General features: G+C 45.1%; 1 protein-coding gene across 1 annotated transcript in view; it reads left to right on the plus strand.

Annotated features, from left to right (window-relative positions):
* Positions 1-14,713, plus strand: part of Pappa2 (pappalysin 2) — a 340,416-nt gene that overhangs the window by 90,661 nt on the left and 235,042 nt on the right. The window lies entirely within an intron of this gene.

Here is a 14,713-nt window from a genome sequence, read left to right on the forward strand (position 1 = left end):
TTTTTTTTTTTTTTTTATTAGCAGAGCGGGATTCTAGACACAATCAAAGAGAAGATAAAGACTCTGTAACTGTAGATATTTGCCCCATATATTGATCTCATGTGTTTCTGTTCATTGTGCTTGCACTTTTGAGTCCTTCAGCCTAGCTCGTATCTTCTTTAAAAGGAAAGGACTCTGTTCTTTGTCAAGGAGGGAGAGGTGTCACACTGTTCCTTGTAGTCAGAATGGGATAATCAGGTGTCTTTGAAATTAATTGCGAGTCCAAGGACCTGAGCTGTGAGTCATGCCTAGACAGGTCCAGGCTGTGCGGGACACAAGGATGCCAGGTACACAGCCGTCGAGTCCTGACTGATTGCCTTTTCTCTGAGCAGCCCTGGGACTAGGCAGAAAGGTAGCACCTGTGCAATGTCCTGGGGTCCCTTTGCTTCGTCCCAGCAGCTATGTGTACATACCAGGAACTGCTGAAAAAGGTGAACAGGCATAAGCCAGAATCTTGGCATTTTGCCCTGGCTGCTGTAAGGGGGTGGGGGGAATCTAAAAGTGAAATCTTCTATAACTATGGGGTTAATTAGAGGCACCTGCCTGGAATATTAGCTATATTTATTTTCTGCTATACACAGATCCTGGCTTTTATGAAAAGTCATTCTGAAAGGCAAAGAGTAGAGTAAGATGAAATCAGTCCTTGGCTGACTGCTAAGCCGTTCAGCCACAGCACCCCTTTGCCTCACCGGGGAGGTTGATTTCAAGCAAGGAATGAAGCTTAAACATCATTCAGTGTCTCATTGTCACTTCGCACCCCCCACAAGAGTACGTAACACAAAGTAAGAGTAAGACGCACAGTAGAATCATTTAATCTCCTTCATCTGGATTATCCACAGCATTCTGATGTTCGCCAGTCCCATGACACGGAGGGAGAAACTGAGGCAATAAGAGACAGGTCAGAGGCAGGCTAGGGGTAGAACTCCAGAGCCCCTGAATGGCTTGACAAGTCTCCAAACTGAAAACTTCTCAGGTTGCTAGATCCCTGCAAATAAGTTTCAGACCAAGGAAAGAAATCTGGAAGGAAGGAGCGTCTTCCAACGGGGTGTTGCTGGAACATCCCTTCCGGACACTCTGTCTCCCCCTCTTTGGCTGTGATTTCTCCTTTGGAAGCTGGGATTCCCAGACACTGAATACTCTCAAGTCTTGTGGTTTTGCTTTATTTTAGTTTTGGGTGGGAGACGGGGTGAGGAAAGGGGAGAGAGAAGGGGCTAGGCTGTAAGTTAGGTGGGGGCAGAGAAAGTGTAGAAGGAAATCCTTACTCTGGGGCCAAAAGGAAGAAATAATGAGATGATTATCTGATCAGAGTTGGCAGCTTCACAGTTTTTCCCAGATGACATCTTCTTGCTGCCTAATCTTGCTTCCTAGTACCCATCTGCCAGGGAAACTGCATGCTTGCAGTCTAGACTGAGACCCACATTTCTGCTTGCCCCTCCTCTTGCAGTAGCAACAGAGGGACCTGGGATCAGTTCCCTGGCTGTGAAGAGTTAGAGAAGGATCCAACAAGAATACATGTGGGAGGGACTGAGGGGCTATTGCTTTGGGTTATTAAAGCTCCAACCTGGGGAAAAAAGACTCAGCTCTGTGGGTACCTGAGTCCTGCCCTGTTCTCCCACGTTTCTGTCTCATGGTGTGCACAGAGGACAGCCATGGCATGATTCCCCCAGCTCCACCACCGTGCACCTCCTTACCTTCTCCCACCATCTGTCCATCACGATCAGCTGCCTCTGCATTGCCAAAGCACACACTGTGAGCCTGCTCCGAAGTGCTCCTCTGAACTCTTTGAACTTCTGTAAGCATGTAAAATGGGTCAGAAAAGCGTCCACAGACAGTCTAGGTTTGGACGTTTCCTTTCTTCAAGTCCAAGTGGTCCCTGTGGCATGCCTGGACTTCCCCTGTAGGTCTCCTACAGGAGGGCTGAGGATTGAGAATGCCCAGGTCTTTTTTCTCCCACCCTGCCCTGTTCTTCAGATTTGTGCAGAGCAGGAAGTACACATCAATAAGGACTTAAGGTAACAGTGTGTCAATGATAGGGTTTGGAAACAAGGTGTTCATTCTTTGGGATTCCAGAAAGGTGCCTCTGAGAATTCAGGCATGCTTGTCTCTTCTTTGTGCTTGGCTACTTATATTTTACAGTGGACCTGATGGCTGAGAACCGTTAAATTGCCAAAGAAAGTTCTCCACAGAAGTAAAGGACTTCAATTTGCAATAATTTATGAGCACCTATCAACAGAAGCCCATCTTTTCTCTCTTCCTCTAACCTTAGTTCCTGAGCTGGTTACTGTCTGTTCTTAGGACAGTTGGTCTTCATTTAGGCAGACGCACAACATAGACTTGTGTTCCTGGGAACTATAGACGATCACTTTGGTCAGTTTGACTACTGCATGGACAGTCCAAGGCGCTACAAGACTTGGCTCCTGTGCTCCTTCCCAACAGTTCTCAAGCCTCAGCTTCTAGCTATTTAACTTAAACCGAGTTTCCCAGTCCTCCATCTACCAAACCTCCGGTATTTTCCCTTCAGCAGAGATGTCAAGCACTTCAGCCAGACCAATCCTTGTAGAACACTACCACACATACCTCCCCCTGGTCCCCCTCCCAAGGACCTCAGGGAATACTTCCTACGAGGGCACTAGGTGGCAGTGTTGCACAAGCCAGGAGGAGGCCATGTAGTGGGGGAACGCTTGATTTCTTGGAGGACTGTCCTGCTTGGTCTCTAGGCTGCAATTTAATCATCCTCTCCCAGAATGTTGTTGGTAGTCATCCCTTGGGATCAGCTTCATTTAAATCTTGTTTTCAGGGCCTATGTGAAAGGGCTAAGGTGGCATTTTTGAGGTTGTGACTAACTTGTACTACTAGCAACAATAAGGAAAACAAAACCAACTAGTTACCCTCTCTCTCCACATTAAGAGCCCATATTCTTCCCAAACAGGAAGTTAGACTCCAGAATGGATTGCCAGAATGCTTTCACTGAGGGTCAAGGGCACTGCAAGGCTCACAGAATTTTAATACTGATGGTCTCTCTGGCCTTTGAGTTGGGGAGTAAATTGGGGTACATGGCCTTCCTGCATGGTGGCGGTTGTCTATTTTACACAGCTGAAGCAGATCAACCAAGGTCAAGGCCAGGGGGAGAATGTGTGCCACTGTTCCCCTGTAGGGTTCTCCATGATAGCAACAGTCAGGGGCCTGGGAGGTCAGAGCACTGTGGCTACTGAGGAGTAGCCTGAGGTCAGGAGCCCATTCAGTGGGGCTACTGGGACCGAGCAGCACAATAAGCCAAAATGCTGTCTTATTTGGTGTGAACTCTTTCAGCTCCAGCACCCAACCCTGAAACCATCCTGTTTCTTTCCCTTCTTCTCAACTTCCTTTCCTCTCCTTCAACCCCAACATACACAAAAGAGAAAGTTTTAATAGGTTCCTCTGCACCCATAATTGATTTCAAATGTTCCCTGACATTGCCCAGCTGAGTAACCACCTGCAGCTCCAAGTTTCAGGAGACTGAGTCACTAAGTCCTTGGCAGGATGGGAGCCTGAGCCCCGGTTTCTTCAGCTGACAAATATTTATTGAGTGTCTTGCCATGCAGAGCGTGGCAGGTCATTGTGGGGGAATACAGAGAGATCTAAGAAACCGTCCATGACATGCAGGCCGATTTTACTTTCCTCAGTATCCAAATGTCATCCCATGCAGAGGTTGGCGGCAGGCAGATGGAATCAGATCCCTACACTGATCCTTATCAGAAGTGTGATCGTTGGCAATTTATTGAGGTTTTTAAAGCCCTGGTTTCCTGTAAATTGAAAAAGAATATGTATAAATACATGACTCTATTTAAGTAAAATTACAAAAACTCTGAAAAGTGAAAAACAATAAGAAGACAAAAGACAGAATGTCTTGCAGAATTGCGGTGATATTTAAATTAGTCACATAGATAAAGTGTGTCCAAAATGTAAGATTCTTTTCATCCCCAGCTCTTTGTAAACTATTTTTATTTGATAGGTCTTACTGAGTCACTAAGCTGCCTGGGCTGTCTTGGAACTTGCAGTCATCCTGCCTCAGCCTCCCAGGGTGCTGGTATTACGATCACTGGGATTTATTGATGACCTGGCATAGATTGTCACTGGGAGGACTCCATTGCTAGGAGCAGTGTATTAATTCACTCCTCTTTGGTTCTAACTCATTAAGCTCTAGTTTTCCCCTAGATGAGATGTTAGCTTTAATTCTTTAAGAATTTAATTTGCTAATCTGTAAAATAGGAATGTTGGCAAATATGTTTTCTTACAATAAGGCATTAAGATAATTAGAAATGCTAGAATCAGAGACTCAAAAGAACCATTTACTTTATTTTTTAAAATATCATCTGTTCTTTTTCAGCCAGATTGGTATATTTCAATAAAAAAAAAAAAAAAGAAAAAAAACTGGGCAATGGTAGTAAAGCTTCTTTGGAAGCATAAACACTTTTGAAAATCAGACGTATGCTATGCTTACTCCTTCGATCTTTTAAAGAAATTGGAATATTTAAAAAAAAAAAAAAAAAAAAGAAAAAAAACTGGGCAATGGTAGTAAAGCTTCTTTGGAAGCATAAACACTTTTGAAAATCAGACGTATGCTATGCTTACTCCTTCGTAAGATGTACATTTGATGGGTTGCGTCACATTCAGAGTTCTTTAGATTTCCTGGTGCCATCAGGAAATGACATCAGGCCATTGTCAGGGTCTATTGGTAGCGTCTTCGTTTTGAATGACATCTAAGAAATGAAATTTTACAGCATGTTTTCCTAATAAGATAGCTTTGTTCATGTGGAAAAGTTCTGTTCATGTGAAATATGGAGTTTTGTGGAAGACAGATTCATCCAGATATAAACAGGATATACAAATGGGTTCACTTGTGCTATATAGCTCTCATCACCCAGTGAGACTCAAGGATAGCTCAAGGCCTGGTCCCCATCTTTCCCAGAGCTCCTCTCAAGACGAGTTTCCCATACCCCTCCTCCTCAGTTGTCTCTCCTGGTATGCAGCCATGTCGAACTCAGAGTGTTTGCCTTCATAGGACACCAAGGAAATGCTTGGTTCCTCTCCTGTAGAACTGCTCTCTGACTAGGACCAGGGATGCACAGAAGTTGTGGTGGCCTTTGGCATGGAAGCCTCATCAATGCCGTTGCTACCTGGGGGTAGGTTTGCCCGGCACAATGGTTGTGAGATGCCTAACTTGTGTGATCTGGTGGTTCTGAATGTGGCTCGACAGCCCTCCAGCGGAGAGGCGATGTGGGGGGTGTAAGATGTCTGATGCGAGGAGGCACACTAGCGCTGTGACCCTGTCCTCAGAGTCCATTTTGAGGTGCCCTGGTCCCTGGCCCCACCGATTCCCCATGTGGGAGTGATCTTCTCACCTGTCTGACTTCACAACCCTTTGTGTGCGCTTCCCTGGGGTGATGGTGCTTCTTGCCTTCTTGGTTATTTATGTTGCTTCTCATTTCCATCAGCTGCAGATTCTCCAGGAGCTGAATGCAAGTGTGATTCACTTTTGGCATTTTAAAATACCTACCACAGTGTCAGACACCCAGCTGTGTTTGTGTAATAAATAGAAATTTAGACTGTTGGGTGCCCCTTGGAGAGTGGGAAAAGGGTGAATTTCCTGAAACTAGAGGCACTTTGTGAAGAATCGGAGTAGTGACTTCAAATTCTGCTGCTGCTCCCTACACAGCTGTCACAGAGCTTCTGAGGGAAACCGCTGAGTGCAGGGCTCCCCTCCCACCTTCCCCAGAAGCTCCACCCCAACTTACCTGATGTGTGTGAGATCATGTTCTAAATATTTGAAGAAAGTTTAAAATCCAGGACTCCATAGCAGGTGGTGAAATACTATAGCCAATGGAAGACATCAGTTCCAAAGCTGAAGACTGTTTTTGTGAATTTTTATTGGAATACAACCACACTCCTTGGATCACGTGTTCTTTGTGGCTGCTTCCCTGCTAAAATGGCGAAGTTTAATTGTTGCAACAGAAACCTTATAGCCTGGAGAGCCCAAAATATTTACTGCCTGTCCCTTTGCAGAGATAACTTGCCAACTCTTGCTCTCGAGCACTGCTTCTTGAACTCAGCATGTGTGGGGATGAGCAGGGATAGTTCTTAAAATGCTGGGGCTGCCGTGGGAGTAGAGCTGGCAGCAGATGCAAAGAGACTGTCCCCTGTAAGGCTTCACCCGCAGGGAGTTTCACCGACTGAGCCCCCAGGCACCGTGTTCGGAAGTTCCTTGTGGAATTTTCACACATCCCAGGAACCACACATCCCGGCTGTCAGAGAAAAAGGCAGACCAGTTCTCGGGACTAATTTTTAAAACATTTACCCTGTATTGTGCGGTATGAAGTACCTAGGTAATGCGAAATGTACTGTACTAAAATACCCCTATTTCCAAAAAACATGATTTGACTGTGCCTCCAGTGCTATCAGAGGCCTTGAAAAGTTCTTGACCCTGCTCAGCAGTCTGGAAGTCTTCCACCTAACTTTTCCTCCCTCTCCTTCCCTCAGGGTCAGGCTTGCGTCATGGGCTCTCCCGGCCTTTTCTGGCTCTTTCCATATTTTTGTCCCAGAGTTGTCTCCTCTAATAAAAACCTAGCGTATTTATTCTTGTTAGGGTGTCTCCTTCACGTCTTAACATCACTCTTTAGCTCAAATGCAGATCTGAATTTAATACGTCCGGGGCAGCCCGAGCGTCAGCGTGTCTAACAGGCTTCTAGGGGCCGCTGCCGCTGCCTCCGCTGTGCCGAGTGTGTGGGCTGCGATTTCAGTAGCAAAATTGCAGACTCATGAATCTGGGGCACAGGGCAGCAGACTTTTTCTGAAGAGAGGCAGAGAACAAATAGTTCAAGCTTCGCAGGACATGCAGTTTGTGTTGTAGCTGCTTAACTCCGTTGCTAGAGCAGCTGGGGACAGTATGTAAACACGGCAGCGTGGCTGCGATCCAAGGAGGCTCTATTTTCAAAAACAGGTGGTAAGGTGGGCTGGGCTTGCAAGAAGTAGTTCGCAGACCCCAGATTTCAGGGATTCTTCCTGGGTGCCATGTTTTTTCTATTTTCTCTAGCTTTGCATTACAGTTCTACACTTTCCAGATTAGTATGCACAGAGAGACTATGGCACTACCAGGGGTAGGAGACAGTTTTTGTTCAAGCAAAAGCAAAATTTTCAGATATTTCCTGCAGGAAATAGTTGTTCTTATTTCTTGGGATGTACACTCCAGGTGGCGTTTATATTTATATCTTTCACTTGCTTTTTAATGCTTACTCTTTTTTCACATATACTAATAACATATGGAGTAGAATCTGACAGTCACCTGTATACATGCGTAATCATTAAATTAAGGTTCTCTTTAATAATGTTTTGAGACATAACCTGGTATCTCAAAGTTAACATATTGAAAGTGTGCAAATATGTTTAGAATATTTGTGCATAAGAATCACGCCACTGTTACCACGCTCTAATTTTAGGACAGTTTCATCTCACCCCAAAGAAACTATCTGTTTGCATTGTCCCTCCTCTCCTTCCTACATTGGTCGCAGCCGTACGCAGCCACTAACTTAATTGCTGCCTTTACAGATTTGCCTAATCCTGGACAGTTCGCACAAGTGGGACTGTACTGTAAGTCAGCACTGACGCGCAGCTTCTTTCACGCGAGGTCCATTCGTGTTGTGTACATATCAGTGCTGCCTTCCTTTTTATTGCAGAATAGTATTCCAGGATATGCCGCCTTTTGTTTACTAGTAGTTAGTTGACGGATATTTTGGTTGTTTACACTTTGGGCTATTTTGAATAGTGTTGCTATGAACATTGTACATGGATAGACATACTTTTTTTTTCTTTTTTGAGTGTAAGTACCTCAAATAGGAATTGCTAGGCCATATGGTAACTCTGTTTAGTATTCTGAGGCACTGCCAGGCTGTTTTACACTATTTTGCAATCCTCACTAAATCATGAGGGTTTGATTTTATATTTTTGGTCCTCGAAAAAGCAATAGGCACTTGTGGCATGACTGGTGTGTAGGGCTTGGCCACTACTGATGTCTCATAGAACCTCAGTGGTCGTTGAGAAACGTGAGGAGAGGCAGCCGATAGCTCTGCAGTCCCAGGAAAGCTTTGCTGATGAGAGGAATGCCCGTTAAACTCTCTCCCTCATTCTTCAGGGTGTCCTAGAACGGCTTCTCTCTTTCCTGAGCCGGGCTCTGTGTGCAGGGCATACATATTTGGAACAGAGTATGCAACTTTCTCTGCTTTTCCACCTGATGAGCCCCAAATGCCACACAGCCACTCAGAAGTCAAAGCACTGTACATCTGATTCTGATGCAGCAGCACGTCCAGGCAGGAAAGACGGAGACAGCAGAGTGAGGAAGAAGATGATGTTCGCATAACTCCCTTATAATGCTGCGACCTTCTCTGGGTCTTGCCTCAGTTAGATGCAGGGGCCCACTCTGTCCAGGCCTTGGTATCCGAGGCACAAGTTTAGAGCTGAGACTTTAGAATCATCCAGTTGATTCTGGAGTGCTATTCTGGAAAGAGGGGTTTCCTCTGAGCATGGCCATGTGATCTTCTCATCACCCCATAGCTTCCGTGCCTGACATCTGTTACTGCCTTTTCTCCCTTATCTGCCCACCTTCAGGTACTATAAAAACTGGCCTTTTTCATGCCAGAGAGATGACACAGTGAAGCAGGTGCACCAGTGGCTGCTCAGTCCCCATCCTCTGTGAGCTGTGTGCTCTCGCCCAGCAGAGACTGCACAGAAACCTGAATAGCAGTTCTAAGACAGAGAGTACAGTTGGTTGGGTTAGAACTATTAGGAGTGATGGAGGCAGGGCCGGAGACCAGGAATTACCTTTGGCAACCCAAATCAATGGAACTGTCTGCCTGTCCTTCCGCACCTCCTGCTATCCCCTTTGTGTACTCTTTTCTTGCTCCTCTGGGACTGACCATCTGATTCATCCAGAATGCTTGTACCAAGAAGTTTGGCTCAGTCTTTTTCCTGCCTTAGTCTATGCCTCGAGGAGGCCACATAAACACCTTATTTGGTGTTTATTAAGAAGAAGAAGGCAACACCTCACTTTGGATCTTGCACCTTTACCCTGGATGTCTATGAGCTTCAGTTCCTGATGTCACAAACAACTACATAAATCCCCTGCTTCTGCCCCTGAGTACACGGAATGAGGTTACTCCGTGGGTTCATCAGATTTGTTTCTGCTAACATCATGCACATCCTCACCCTAGCACCTTCCAGAAAGCATATTTCTGTGCCAAGTTTGGGTCCAAAAAATAACAACATTCTTTCCTTCCCATGTTTACTACCTGCTTTAAACCAATCCTCCTTTTTTTTTTTGGATTTTTAAAAAAAGAGACCAGCCAGGAAATAAAGCTCAGCGGACAAACAAAAACATCCCGGTTCTCTTTATGAGTCAGAATTGAGTGGTGAAGAAAAGTGCTCCTGCTCAAATATACAATATGGCAATTGGAACCCAAAGTCTGAGAACATTTGGAAGTTGAAACATTGCCATGACAACCGGCTGGGATGTCAAGACCAGTAATTATGGTCCATATGGCTCATTTCTGCAGTAGAAGTCCAGTTACCTGATCAGAGTGAAGTCACAGTGCTTAAAAGTTAATCTGTCATCATTTAGGCAGTGACTCAACATTTGCTATTTCCCCCCAATTCCTCCCTCCGTCTGTCCCTGCCTTCCATTTATTCCAGTGCTGGAGATTGAACTCAAGGGCTGCACATGCTAGCCAAGCACTCTGCCCCTGAGCTATAGCCACGTCCAACATTTACTAGCTTTCACTCAAATAATTACTCTACATTCTGGGGCAGGTTTGTGAAAGAAGTAGTTTAGTTCTGTATTTTCATTCACTTACTTTTCCAACATTTATTGAGCTTCTGTTAGGTGGATTATCAGGTTGGAGAATTACGAATGGGTAGGGTGGACCTGTGCCTGAAAGGTGCCAACTCTGACAGGAGCTGATTTATAAATGGATTAGTACAACCTGGTCTGTGGGAGTAACCAGTCCTGCCAGGATAGGCCCAAGGAGGTAACTAAAGAGGTGAGATTGAAAGGTGGCAGGATTGAGGGGCAGAGAAAAGGACAATGTGTCAGTTTTAGATAGCACAGGAGCACCAAGCAAGCCAGTGGGCCTGATGTGGGTTCTTTGGACCTAGCAGTTGGAACCACTGGTGACTTCAGAGAGAGCTGCTTCACTCTTGGGGGTTGGGAGAAGACTGAACTTCACAGTGCGTAGAAATATGAGTGAGAGGAAGGGAAATGAAGACAGACAGCAGGTTTGGTGCACTCTGTATGGAAAACAGCTCTGAAGGGAGATGCCAGAGACATTTTCATTTTGAGGTGAGAGAGATACAAGGTATTCAAAAATTGGTAATCTAAAGCTGGAGACAGCATAAACAAAGGAAAGTAATGGAAGATAAAGGAACAGAAACATTTACACACAAATGCCAGCTCAAGCATTCCAAGAAATTACTGCAGACATTTTTCTTTGACAAACACTTCTATTTAGTACTTAGCACCGGGTCAGTACATCAATCAGTTTACAAATATTAACTCAAGTGCTCCTCAGAAAAACTCCAAGAATGAGATGGTGAAGTTGGAGCACAGAGAGAAGTAGAAGATTGCTCAGGGTCACAGAGTTCGTGCGCACAGAACCAAGTTTGCAGACTAGCGTACACAGAGAGCCAGGGTCGCAGGCTAGCCCACACAGAGAGCCAGGGTCGCAGGCTAGCCCACACAGAAAGAGCCTAAGTGCGCAGCTAGTTCACACAGAGCTGAGGTTTGAACCTAGGTATTCTGTCCCTAGAGCACGTCCTTTTCCTCTGTGATGCAGTCTTTAACTTTCCAGCAGGAGCCATAAGAAGTGAATTGACAACGCCGCAATGGAAGCTCTCTTCCTTCCTGAGTTCATTCTTCTGTTCTCTCCTTGTTACGGAAGGGCCCTGCCCACGCAGGCCAACCTCCGGGAGTTCCTTTCTCCCTCTGCTAACCCTCACTCTCCCCGGCATCACAGGTCACACCAGTAGTCGGTCACACGTCACATCTGGTTTGTCTCTGCAGTGTCTCTTGTCCCTGTTGCATTCGTCCCTATAGTCTCTAGCTTAATGTGAACCTCTGGAATTCAGCCATCCCTCACTGCAGCTATCTGACTGCAGCTGAGGGACATTTTCTCAAGTGTCAAGCAGCTGAAGGTGCTGTCCTGCCCCAAACTATTAGATGACTCTGCTATGCCCTTAGCATAAAGTTCTGCTTCTTTCATATGTGCAGGTGACCCTACATACCTCCTCAGGTTCATACTGGCCTCCAGGGCAGACACACACTGGCACACATGTGCACACAGTCTCACACACCACATTTACAACCTCACTCAAACGTGCTTGCACATACATACCCTTTCAGTTTGACTTCTAACAGCAGGAAATGCTAGCACTGACACAGGTATGCTCTTTCCCCAGTGCTGGTCTCCAATGTCTGCCATTTATACTTTTATACTTGACAGGGTCCCAGTTCCCCAAACCACAGTCACCCGACTTGCTCTTGTTCACCACCTGAATTTTTTGTTTTGTTTTGTTTTGTTTTTGGTACTGGGGATCGAACTCAGGCCCTTGTGCTTGCAAGGAAGGTGGTAGAACTAACTGAGCTAAATCTCCGGCCCACCACCTGAGTTTTAGCCAATAGGACAGCTCTTCCCACAGTTCTGCTGCCTTGGTCTTTCAAAGGACTGATTTAGGTTTGTTTCAATGTGTTTTCCTGGAACTCTGTACTCTGCCTTATCGAGATCCTTAGAACAACTTTCCGTAGTTCCCATTTCACTTTTTGTGAATTAGACACGTGCTCACTGAACTTCTGCTGTGTACAGACACTGCACTGGGTGTTGCTGGTAAACAGGCAGACCTGGCATTACTGCTCTGCCATTTCTGTCCTAGCCCAGCTCCTCCCACCCTATCCTGGGCCAACACGGGGATCACGGGCTGCACCTTCTCCATGGCTGCACTCACAGCACCCCGTGTACACTCAGTGAGTAACAAGTGACCCTTTCAATAGATATTTGAACAAGAGGAAGAATGAGAATGAATATATGTATAAATGAAGATCTAGTTTTACAAACCGGGATTGAATTATGCTATTACGAGTAGACACAGAAAGGCCTTTTAATCTTTGAGTCCTGTTCATTGGGAAAGGTGGCTAAGAAGTTTTCTATTTCCTCACTAACAACTAGAAGTCACCCTTATCTTCTATCTCCACTCAGCCTTCTTCATCGCCCCCATTCGTCTAGTTATACTCGATAAATATTGACCAAGAGCTAGTTCAGAAAAATTATGTGGAATTTGTAATTTAGTTTAACCAGGATTTTGTCTAAACTTTACGAAATCTCCTCTTTTTTTGTCTCTTCTGGTTTGCGTGAAGACTCTCCATTCTCTCACAGACATTTCTATTTGCTCACCTTGTCCTTGTGAGTCGATGTGAGCAGGAAAGTTTGCGCCTATGAGGGGTCAGCCTTGCCTGCCTGAAGGGAACAGCAGGGGCCTGGGTATGTTCCTTGGGCTTAGAGTCTTCCCAGCCTCTGCTCCTTCTCTGGTCCTCTCAAAAATCTAGAGTTCTCATAAAATTCTTTCTTTGGGATGAAGTTCTTGTAATGTAAATCGTACTTATAGGCAGTTCCTAGCTTAGTTTATTTCTTTTATCCTTATCCATTCTCTTGCTTACTAGTTCATTTATTCAAATGATGTTTACTAAGCACAAAGTGTTCAATAACTTTTTGAAATAAACTCCAACTTCATGCAGAATAATCATAAACATGAACCACAGCAGAGGTCTATTTTGGACATTGTTTGTTTCGAGGCACATTCATAATGTGAAGCAGTTGCACAATGGGATATCCTTATAATCCTCATAATACAGCCCCTGGCATAGGTCCCGATGATGGAGGTAATCTTGGAAAGGATTCCCTCCTTGGGTGTGGTGGCGTCACTGGGCCCTTGGACAGGGTGTGGGATGTCACGGACATGACCTTGGCCAGCCATGGCAGAGGAGGAGGTACAAGGTATTGGTTCCATCCTTTCGGCCTCTTTGCCTCTTGCTCTCAGCAACTCTGGGAACAGAGTAGTGACATGGCATACAGTGGTGTGTGAAGAAAGCCAAGCACTGAATGGGAAGGCAGCAGCTCCCTTGCTGTTCCCAGAACCCCTGTGAACATTGCTCTTTTTTGGCACTAGCTCCCACTGGCCTGCAGCTTTCCTTTCTCCAGCCCAATGCCTTTGTGATCCCCACTTCTGGGTGAAGTTCAAGCTGCTCTTTTCAGCAGATGAAGCTTCTGATCAGCTTAAGCTTCTGAGGGCTTCTCTAGATCTCAGTCATCTGTGCACACCCCAGCACCAGGACCGGGCCTTAAACTGAGTAGGAACTTTGGGTTGAATGTGTGCACAGGGAACAGTCTGGCTCCTTGTACTCATAGAACTTGACCTTTTCAGACTCCTCAGAGTGAGCCGCATTCCCAAGTAAAGGAAGTCTTTCTCTTTTCTCCACATGACCCACCTATTACCTGCTCTTTGTCCCTTTGAAGCCGTGCTTTCACTTTAAAAGACTTACTTTAATCACTTTATTCACCTACATTCATTATTGCAATTTGGTGGGAATGAATGCTGGATCTGTAGTCTGATGTTCTAGCCCTTTACTAGCAGTGTGAACTTTGCAAGTTCAACTCTCCTCATCTATAAATTAGATCAATGGTGATTTGTCTCAGAATTGCTGTGATGACTGAATAAATTAAAATGAATCATGGCCTTAGCATTATACCTGGTAAGTCATAAACGCTTGTTCAATGCTGGTTTCTATTTTCATCATCTCTAGGGATACACTGTGTACAGGGCATTTGCTCTCAGTTGCTCCCAGGATGGCTCATCCTCTTTGACCCTAAGGATTTCTCTGCCCTTTCTTGCCCATGAAAACTCTTCTTTTCCCAAACTTCAGTGCATGTATATCTATGTAGGACAACTTAGCATGGAATTGTTTGCAATAAAACCACAATTAACTGGCTTCCAACTAAATGGTATCCATAACTGTGTTTCAGTTATTCTGCTTTTAAAGAGAGAGAGGTATATGATTAAAACATGAGTTAGAAAGAGAAATCCAGGAAAAATAAAACACCCTGTCCATTAATCTGTAGGGTCAGCCCAATATGTTCCACTTTCTAAGGCCATAGTCACAGGTGTGGGATAGTGGGGGATGGGACGATGACACAGAAGTGTCCTCAGAGATGGACCTAGACACAAAGACTCCAGGCATATTGTGTCAAAGCAACAGATAACCCAGTCAGCCTCTCCCTCTCAGATGGGAGAACAAGGAAACTATGGCTCCCCTGTGTCGTACAGGGGCAGGCTGGGACTACTGCCAAGTTACTTGGCTCCCAGTTTGTCGTTATTTCAACCCTTCCAGGTCATCTCTCTGCTTAATTTAAACCTCTCACTGAAAAGCAGAAGAAAATATTTCAGGATTATTTTTAATAAGAAAAGAAAAAAAAAACATGACTTTAGCCTTTATTTAATCTGAAATGTCAGTTAGTTAGGCCACTTGTTTTCCTGTTGTCCTTTCTCTTTTTCAGTCAGGGCCAAATGGCCAAAGCCATTTCATGGCAGAGGTTTACTTGAGGGC

Source organism: Fukomys damarensis, unplaced genomic scaffold (genome assembly GCF_012274545.1).
Source record: "Fukomys damarensis isolate Sample0158 unplaced genomic scaffold, DMR_v1.0_HiC HiC_scaffold_11, whole genome shotgun sequence".
Taxonomy (NCBI): Eukaryota; Metazoa; Chordata; class Mammalia; order Rodentia; family Bathyergidae; genus Fukomys; species Fukomys damarensis.